This window comes from Adiantum capillus-veneris, chromosome 24 (assembly GCF_014529385.1).
Source record: "Adiantum capillus-veneris isolate H3 chromosome 24, ASM1452938v2, whole genome shotgun sequence".
NCBI lineage: Eukaryota > Viridiplantae > Streptophyta > Polypodiopsida > Polypodiales > Pteridaceae > Adiantum > Adiantum capillus-veneris.
The window spans coordinates 133419177-133427830 of NC_140954.1; the positions used below are offsets into that span (position 1 = coordinate 133419177).

At 42.7% G+C, this 8654-nt stretch overlaps 1 pseudogene; it reads left to right on the plus strand.

The window, feature by feature from the left end:
• The first annotated feature begins 210 nt into the window (after positions 1-210).
• Positions 211-5067, plus strand: LOC147427169 (uncharacterized; annotated as a pseudogene).
• Positions 5068-8654: the final 3587 nt, after the last annotated feature.

Here is an 8654-nt window from a genome sequence, read left to right on the forward strand (position 1 = left end):
GTGCACCCTCTGCAAGTATCAAATCCTGCACAAGTGTAGGATATGTAATGAGCATGTGCACAAGTACGGAGAGATTGCTAAAGAAACCGTACAGAATCTACGATACGACTCCTACGGAACGGGAATTGATTTTCGCAACATAGCACCTACATCTGAGAGAGAGAGAGAAAAAGGATTATGCGTGAAGGTCCGACCAATATAGAGTCAAGGATGGAAGCAGAACAGGACTTACAGACAAAAGACGACTGCATGGAGAAGATGCTGGATGTCTTCTTCCAGACAAGCGAGGAGAACGCTAACGAAGCAGCACCAGAAGCCGTGCGTCTATCTCCTGAAGACATGTTGAGAAAGTTGGCACGTCAACCAATTTATGAAGGCACCAAAATATCGACGCTTCGTACTTGTTTGGCATTTTTGAATGTTCAGTCAGTGTACGGGTGGTCAGATGCAAGTGTCACTGCTTTGTTTAGGTACGTAATCTACAAAAGAGATTTTCCGATTGCAATGGTGACGTGCTTGGAGAGCTTTTTAATTTAATGTGGCTTAAACAGGTTGTTGTGGGAGCAACTTCTCCCGGCTGGCAATGAAATGCCCCCCTCCAGGCCAGACGCAAAGCAACTAGTGACCTTAGTTGGCTTGGACTACAACAAGATTCATGCATGTCCAAATGATTGCATTCTTTTTCACAATGAATTCGCAGATTGTCTGTCGTGTCCTAAGTGCGGAGCAATGCGCTACAAAAAAGATGCAGTTGGTGAGACAATGCCAACTAAAGTGTTGCGGCATTTTCCTATTATTCCTAGGATAAAAAGCATGTTTTGTTGTGGTTCCATTGCAAAGTTGATGCGGTGGAATTGTACGAATAGATCCACTGATGCAACATTTAGGGTGCCCGTTGATTCAAAGGCCTGGAGGCACATTGAAGATACCTGGCCACATTTTAAGAGTGAACCACGTAATTTGCGTTTGGGCATGGCAATGGATGGATTCAATCCATTTGGCTTGAGAAGCTCGTCATGCCGGAGCACTTGGCCTGTGTGTCTTATCAATTATAACCTCCCGCCGTGGCTTGCCATAAAGAAGGGTCATTTGATATTAAGCTTGATTGTACCTGGTAAGTTCAAGGCAAAAAACATGGATGTTTATCTAGCTCCACTAGTTGACGAGCTCCAGGAGTTATGGCATGGGATCGACATAGCAGGTGCGGTTGAACCAGTAGGAGAATAGCATGCAAGGTGTTGGAGCTATATATGGCTTACTCTACTCAACTTGGTCTCACCTATATATTTGTATCTTGTCCTCAATATAAATCAGTATTTGGGAGCGTATATGGTGTGTCTCTTGTCTCGTCTCTCTCTCTCTTTCTCTCTACATCTCAACATGGTATCAGAGCGGTAACGATCACGCGCCGATTCAATTCATGGTGACAAAACAGTATGTGTATGCGATTCGCACGTAAGATTCAAAATTGCTATAAATTTTATTTTTTGAGCGTTGATTCTTGTTAACTGTGGTTGTTTTGTGTTAAGAAGAATAAGATTATTGTTTTGTGTGGTGTTTTTTGCTAATCAATCTAATCGTTGATTACGTTTTCTTGTTGATGACACCCTGAACTTCATCTCAATTTTTGGGGGTCTTCTGCTCAAAATTTGGAGAAACGAGAAAAGTGCAATGGAGCGTAGCACAATGGCACTTTTCATCAAAAACTTGTTCGTCTCCTCGAGCTCTTCGATTTGAGTTCTAGGTTTGCGTCAATCGGAGTTCGCAATAGAAAGTTATGCTGTTTTTACTGCAATTGAGCTTGACACAGCTTTCTTCGTCGTTCTTCTTCGTGAAGCGTCCGCGATCGTTTTTCTAATTTTGGCATTAACTTTTTCGAGAAAATTTATCTTTTTGCTATTCGTTTTGTGGCCGTCAATCTTGCGTCTCACGCGTACGCCACTCTATTTTGAGGACTCTTTTATTATTAACGTCTCCTTTACCCTGCATTTTTGGGTGACGTCTCTCACATCTTTGGACATTCCTTGAGCATCCTTCTTGCGTTTATCGTTGACAAAACGCAGTCCTCATATTTCTCTCATTCTCAATTGCGGCCTTCACCATATATGGTGTGCAGATTTTGCGATCGTATCTTATACGTCTTCTCGCAGCAAGATATGGCTATGACTATTCTCGTCAACGGCTTTCATTCTGGCTAGCGTTCTGTTCCTCCTTTCCAAGGCCAAGGATTTCCAGGCTGGAAAGCAAAGATGTTGTTAATTCTTGAAGGCGATGAACTCTCTGATGTTGTTCTTGGAAATCATGTTTGTCCATCTCAGCCTGTTGATACGGATAATGATAACGTACTTATCACTGAAGGACCTATATTTGAAGATTGGAATGTTGCCTATATGGATTGGCAACGACATGATAAAGCATCTCGTCGGTATATTCTTTCTGCTCTTATTGACTCCCTTTTGCTTGATATGTATGAACTGCCTACTTCGCACGACGTATGGAAGTACCTTATTGAAAACTTTCAAAAGAAATCTTTTACAGAAATACTTTATTTGAGAGGGTTGCTTAACAAGTCACAATATGAAGTTGGTACTGCCATGATAGGACATATTGAATCTTTCAAATCTATTATTAATCAACTTGCTGCTACCGGTGATCCTGTTCCACAAAAGCAACTGATTATACTTCTCCTTGATACGGTGAAGGACTCTTCTTATGATAACATTGTTACTATTCTCTCTAATAAAGATGGTCTTGATTTCGACCAAGCCTGCATGTCTTTAATTGAATAATCTTAACGTCAAGAACGTCGTAATGCTGGTCATGATACAACTATGATTTCACAATAGGAGACTGAGTCACAACAGATGGAACTTGCTTTTTATGCTCGAAGGCGTCCATTTCAACGAGGAAACCGCAGAGATGGCCGTCGCGGTGATATTTTCTCTCGTCTCAAATTTTGTAATAAGCAATGTTCTTACTGCAACAGAAATGGCCATACTGAAGATGATTGTTGGGCACGTCAATATGATGAAGAACACAATATTACCACGAAACAACCATGTTTATCTAGAGACTCTTCTTCTTCTTCTTGTGAATATTGTGGACGATCTGATCATCCCACTCATATGTGCTATAAGCGTCGATTCGACACAGATCGTAATAGAGCATATGCTACTGAACATCGAAACAACATTGTACTAGAAACAAGCTGCGTCTTATGTTCAGTTGCTCCAGACAGAATACTTCATGTACGTGATGGATCACATTTTATTTTCGATTCTAGTGCTACAAGAAATATGACATATCAGTCTAAGTGGATCCATAACTATCATCCACTGCCAGTTCAACGTGTTGTTTATCTTGCTGATGATACTACTTGTCAAGTAAAGGGTATTGGAGACTTATATCTTGGTACCTTATCTTCTTCCACTCGAATTTTGCGAGGAGTATTACCATCCTTGTGGATGATACCATCCTTGTTTCCAATGATTTGGGATTTCTTCAGCAAGTGAAAAAGTTATTGTCTTCTGCATTTGATATGGTCGATCTTGGAGAGATTCACTCGTGTCTTGGCATTCAAGTCCAACGGAACCGTACAAAAGGTATTTTATTCCTTCGACAGTCAAAGTTTATTGCAGATACTATTCAAAAATTTGGTATGGAATCTGCACATTCATCCATACACCTTGTCTTGCGAGCTCTACGAAGAACACTTCTGACAATGGCGGTCAACTTTTCACAAATCAACCTTATGCTAACTTGATTGGATGTCTTCAGTTTGTTGGCATGAACACTCGTCCTGATATTTTGTTTGCTGCTAATTATCTTGGACAACATCTTGCATGTCCTTCTCTTAAGCATTGGTCTGCTGCAAAGCGTGTATTGAGATACTTGAAAGGCACTATATATTTTGGTTTAGTCTATCGACGACAACTCACATCGGATTCTATGCAATCTCTTTCTCTTTTGGGTTACACAGATGTAGATTGGGCAAGCTCACATTTATCTATGCGATCTACTAGTGGAAATTGCTTCTTTATAAATGGTTGTCTTGTTTCTTGGACCAGCAAGAAACAACGTTGTGTTACAGTTTCTACAACTGAGTCAAAATATGTTGCCGCATCACTTGCAGCTTGTGAGTTGATTTGGCTTCGACAAATGCTGGTTGATATTGGTCACTCTCCTCTTTCTAGCACACCCTTGCGGTGTGACAACCAAAGTGCTATTAGTTTTGCAAAAGACTATGTTCAACATAATAAGTCAAAGCACATTGATGTCCATTATCATTATGTCAGGTATGAAGTACGCAAAGGAACCATTATGGTTGAACACTGTCCAAGTGACCAGATGATTGCAGAAATTTTGACCAAAGGCCTCAACGAGTCACGTTTTATCCTCTTGCGCTCGGAGCTTGGAGTTGCTTCGGCCTCACTCTTTCTAGATTAGCTTCTTTGCTATTGTAATAGCTTTGTACATATGACATTGTAACCTTTTAGGTACCATGCACTATACACACTCCACATTTTCACATTGTGATCTCTGAGTCACTTGAATATTTTTACATAGATGCACAATTCACTTTCACATCATCATCGTTGGTTCATATTTTCACATTGTATAGAGGCTTGGGTTTTTCCCTTGAACTTCCCAAGGGTTTTTTCATCCAAAGCTAGAGACCTTTGTTTGAGTGGGGGTGTTGGAGCTATATATGGCTCACTCTACTCAACTTGTTCTCACTTATATATTTGTATCTTGTCCTCAATATCAATCAGTCTTTGGGAGCGTATATAGTGTGTCTCTTGTCTCATCTCTCTCTCTCTTTCTCTCTACATCTCAACACAAGGATCCATGGACTTCTTATGTGGACTATGCATGATTGGCCAGGATACGGAGAAGCTTCTGGTAATGGTTCTTGATTTACAAAATTCTCACTATTCGCAAGCACTTTGCCTTGGCCTAATTCATGCTTTAATATGTACAGGGCGAACAACTTCGGGATACAATGCATGTCCAATTTGCGGGCAGTCTTTGGATGTGCGTTCCTCTGGAAGAGAATCATGGGAATGAAAGACAATCGAGCTTCACGAGATGATTTGTAGTCAGTTGGAAAGATGCCAGAGCAGTGGCCTTTCACCAATGTAGCTGGCCAAACAAGACTTCCAAAAGAGCGACAAGTTAAAAAAACGGAGAGCGACAAGTTAAAAGGGTGATTTCCGAGTTCAGGACGCCAACAAGATATATGAGATGTCTCAAGACAGCATTCATCCATGACGATCAACTGTCAAGACTGAAATCGCACGACTGGCATAAGTTCTTGCAATTCATTCTTCCAATTGCGATCAAGGGGTGTTTAACGGAGGAAGTGCGAACCTGAATATACAAGATTTCAGAGCTAGTGCGATGGATCTCTTCTAAGGAGATACGGGAGGAATCTATTGCAGTCGCAAGGGCTAACTCCATTGAGGCAGTTTGCATGATTGAGAAGTATCTACCCACGAGCTGCCTAACTATCCAAATGCATTTGCTCGTCCATGTAGTAGAGGAGGTTGCAGTGGCAGGTACAGTCCACAGCCATTGGATGTTCTTTCTAGATTGGTTCATGAAAACACTTAAGGGTTTTGTTCTCCAAAAAGCGCGTCCAGAGGGGAGCATGGCAGAAGGATGGCTGGTGCACGAGTCTCTTGTATCGACGACTGAATTTCTATCTGTTTCTGACCCAGAAATGCCTTGACTGTGGAGCGATGAGGAGGATGCAAGACTGGTGGGAGAGGAGCCGCAAGGGCAAGGGGTGCCGAAGAAAATGAACGACGCCATGCGAGAAAAGATCATGAAGTTCTGTATACTAAATTCAGCGCCGATGAAAAAATGGCTTGAAAGGTACGAAGAAGAGAAAGAGAGACGCAATAGGGAGCGACAAGATTTCAGGCGAAGCCAAATGACTAGAGACTTACCCTTGCCAGACTATCTCGCTCCTCTACTTGAATTCCCTTCAATGGCATGGTTGGACAAGACAGTGAGAGCGGCTTGACAGATCGGAGAACCCATATCTCTAGAAGAGGAAGAGCTGGCTACTGGATGTGACTGGAAGTATCATACATACATGGAACTGTGGTCGCATGGAAAGCATTTTAGAACACAACAAATTGACAGCAGAAGAAACACGTTTGACAGTGGGGTAATGGTTAGTTTCATGCAAAAGAGCAGGGCCAGTGCTAGAGACACGAATGAGAGCACTAGCAACCTGGATTACTGTGGTCTGGTGTCAGATATCCTGAAAGTAAGCTTCAAGCGGTTTGAGATTTTTTTGTTGGATGTGAAGTGGTTCAAGGTGATTACTTCTGGTCGCAATGCAACGGTACGCAGAGATGGAAACAAACTTGTGCAAATAGATTGTACAAAGGTTTGGACAGATGCGAGCGACACATTTGCTCTCCCTGAACATTGCGAGCAAGTGGTCTTTGTACCGGAGCCTCGAGAGTGACAATGGTGGTTTGTGGTTCAAGTTGCTCCAAGAAATAAACAAGTATTTGAAGGGCAAGAGCTCGTGGAGGAAAGTCAGTCAGCAGACGACGTCCATACTACTGTGACATTAGATGATATGGACGAAGGTATGGCAGAGGAAGCTGATAGATATATGAGGGATGACGCAGAGGAAGCATAATTGACACTTGTAGATGAAGATGCAATGGATGAAGACAATCTGCCAGAACGAGTTGGGGCAGAGTTATGTTTGCAATTAGAGATAGACGATGATACGGTGCAAGATCTTATCGATGATGCCTCACTCGTCGAGGCCTAGGCTGTAAGTGTTTGTGTGAAGACGTTGATTTAACATTAAGCTTAAAGTTAATTTAAACAATTGTGTTCTAACGCTTTATTTTACTTTCTTTGTGCAGGACTTTAGTATGGAAAACCAGTTTCCAGATTCCGCTTCTATGAGTGTATATGCATTCATGGGCTTCGTCACACGGATGACGCCTGCTCAGATGGCAGAGGCTTCTCAGTACTGGGTAGCCAGAGGCACGGGTACTACGTCTCTTGGCTTCACACCCGAGGGTCCGAGGCCTAGGGGGGGGGGGTACGCCTACGGGTACGACGCCTGCTTCTTCCATCACAGCCGCTTTGACACCTAGGGGTGGGGCAGAGGCGGGTACGTCCTCATCTCCGCAGCACAGGCGCACTCGCCGATCTCAACGATCGTCAGGTGGAGGTGGTGGTTGCTGTGGAGGAGGGTCCACAGATGCTTCGACCCCTCCTCGCTCACGACCCTTGTCCTACCCAGGCACACCTCTCGATACACCTCTTGGCACACCTCGGACACCTTGGGGGGCACACGATTCCAGTGCCTCCAAGCTCTATACTGTACGGGCAGATGGTTCTGTTGACATGGATAGAGTCGGGACTGAGATGAGACAGCGGGTTCGCCAGCTTGCGGAGCTGCAGTTTCGACCAGCATTCTGATGTCTTAGCTTGAGCAGGATGAGGACAAAGTTAGTTACATAGTGGAGACCATCGTGAGAGAGTACCAGCCTGCTCCGAGTTCAAACGTTGTTCTGAGGAGGTGGATCAAGGGTGTTGCACGGGACACCGTGAAACATCAACGAGATGCAGCTCGAAAGGCTTTCAGGACCGGATCGCCGAAGCCTTCCGGCATCGCACATGAGACGTGGCTGCAGATCAGGAAGGATGAGCGGACAGCGGACACGCGATTCAGACAACAGCATGAGGCCGTGCAGATACGACAGATGACCAGGGGGACATCTCATCTTGGCAGCGGAGGCTTCGACACCTTTTGCTATGAGTTTGTGAGTTTTTAATCCAATCTTAACTATGGCGTTTTTTAAAACGCGATGAATCATGTATTCTTATTACTTTGATTTTTGTATAAACGCAAAATCTTGCGATGCATCAAGCCCCGATACGCTAGGAGGAGTCAGAGATGGATATCGCAGAGGTATCTATGAAGTATTGAATGATCTTGATGCTTCAGGAGAGCCTGTAGACTGGGAGGCCTTACAGTCTCACTGATCGCTTGAGGTGAGACGTTAATATGTGTGAGTTGATTTAATTAAGTAAGTATATGTGAAGCAATATCAATACTAATTTTGTGAGTTGTCCTATGTGCAAGTTGTGATGCCTAGTCATCAGTGGACCGGATTTCATATATATGCTTTGTGAGACACAGACACGCTTCTGTGTCTCTTTTTTGTATAGACATATATGGTTATGGTTATTATTCAGACAGTTATTTTTTTCCTTATGGTTATGGTTATTGTCATTGTCATTGTATAGACGTGGTTATTTCTCCTATTCTTGTATAGACATAGTTATGGTTCAGGTTTTGTTTATGGTTATGTTTAACTTTCTGGTTATGCTTATGGTTATTGTTAATTTTCTTTATGGTTATGGTTATCTGCATTATGGTTTTGATCAAAGTGGTTATGGCCAGTTATGGTTTTAATTTGGTTATGGTTTTGCACAAATTAAGTATGTTATGGTTATGCTTTTAAGTTGGTACGGTTATGGTTTTGCACAAACTTCATTTCATTTCTTTCATTGGCCTTAAATCTCATGTGAGATCTTACATGGATAGCATTTAGGAGGCGTATACATGATATGGTTTTTTTTAAAAGGTTTATGTAAAAATGAAGGGA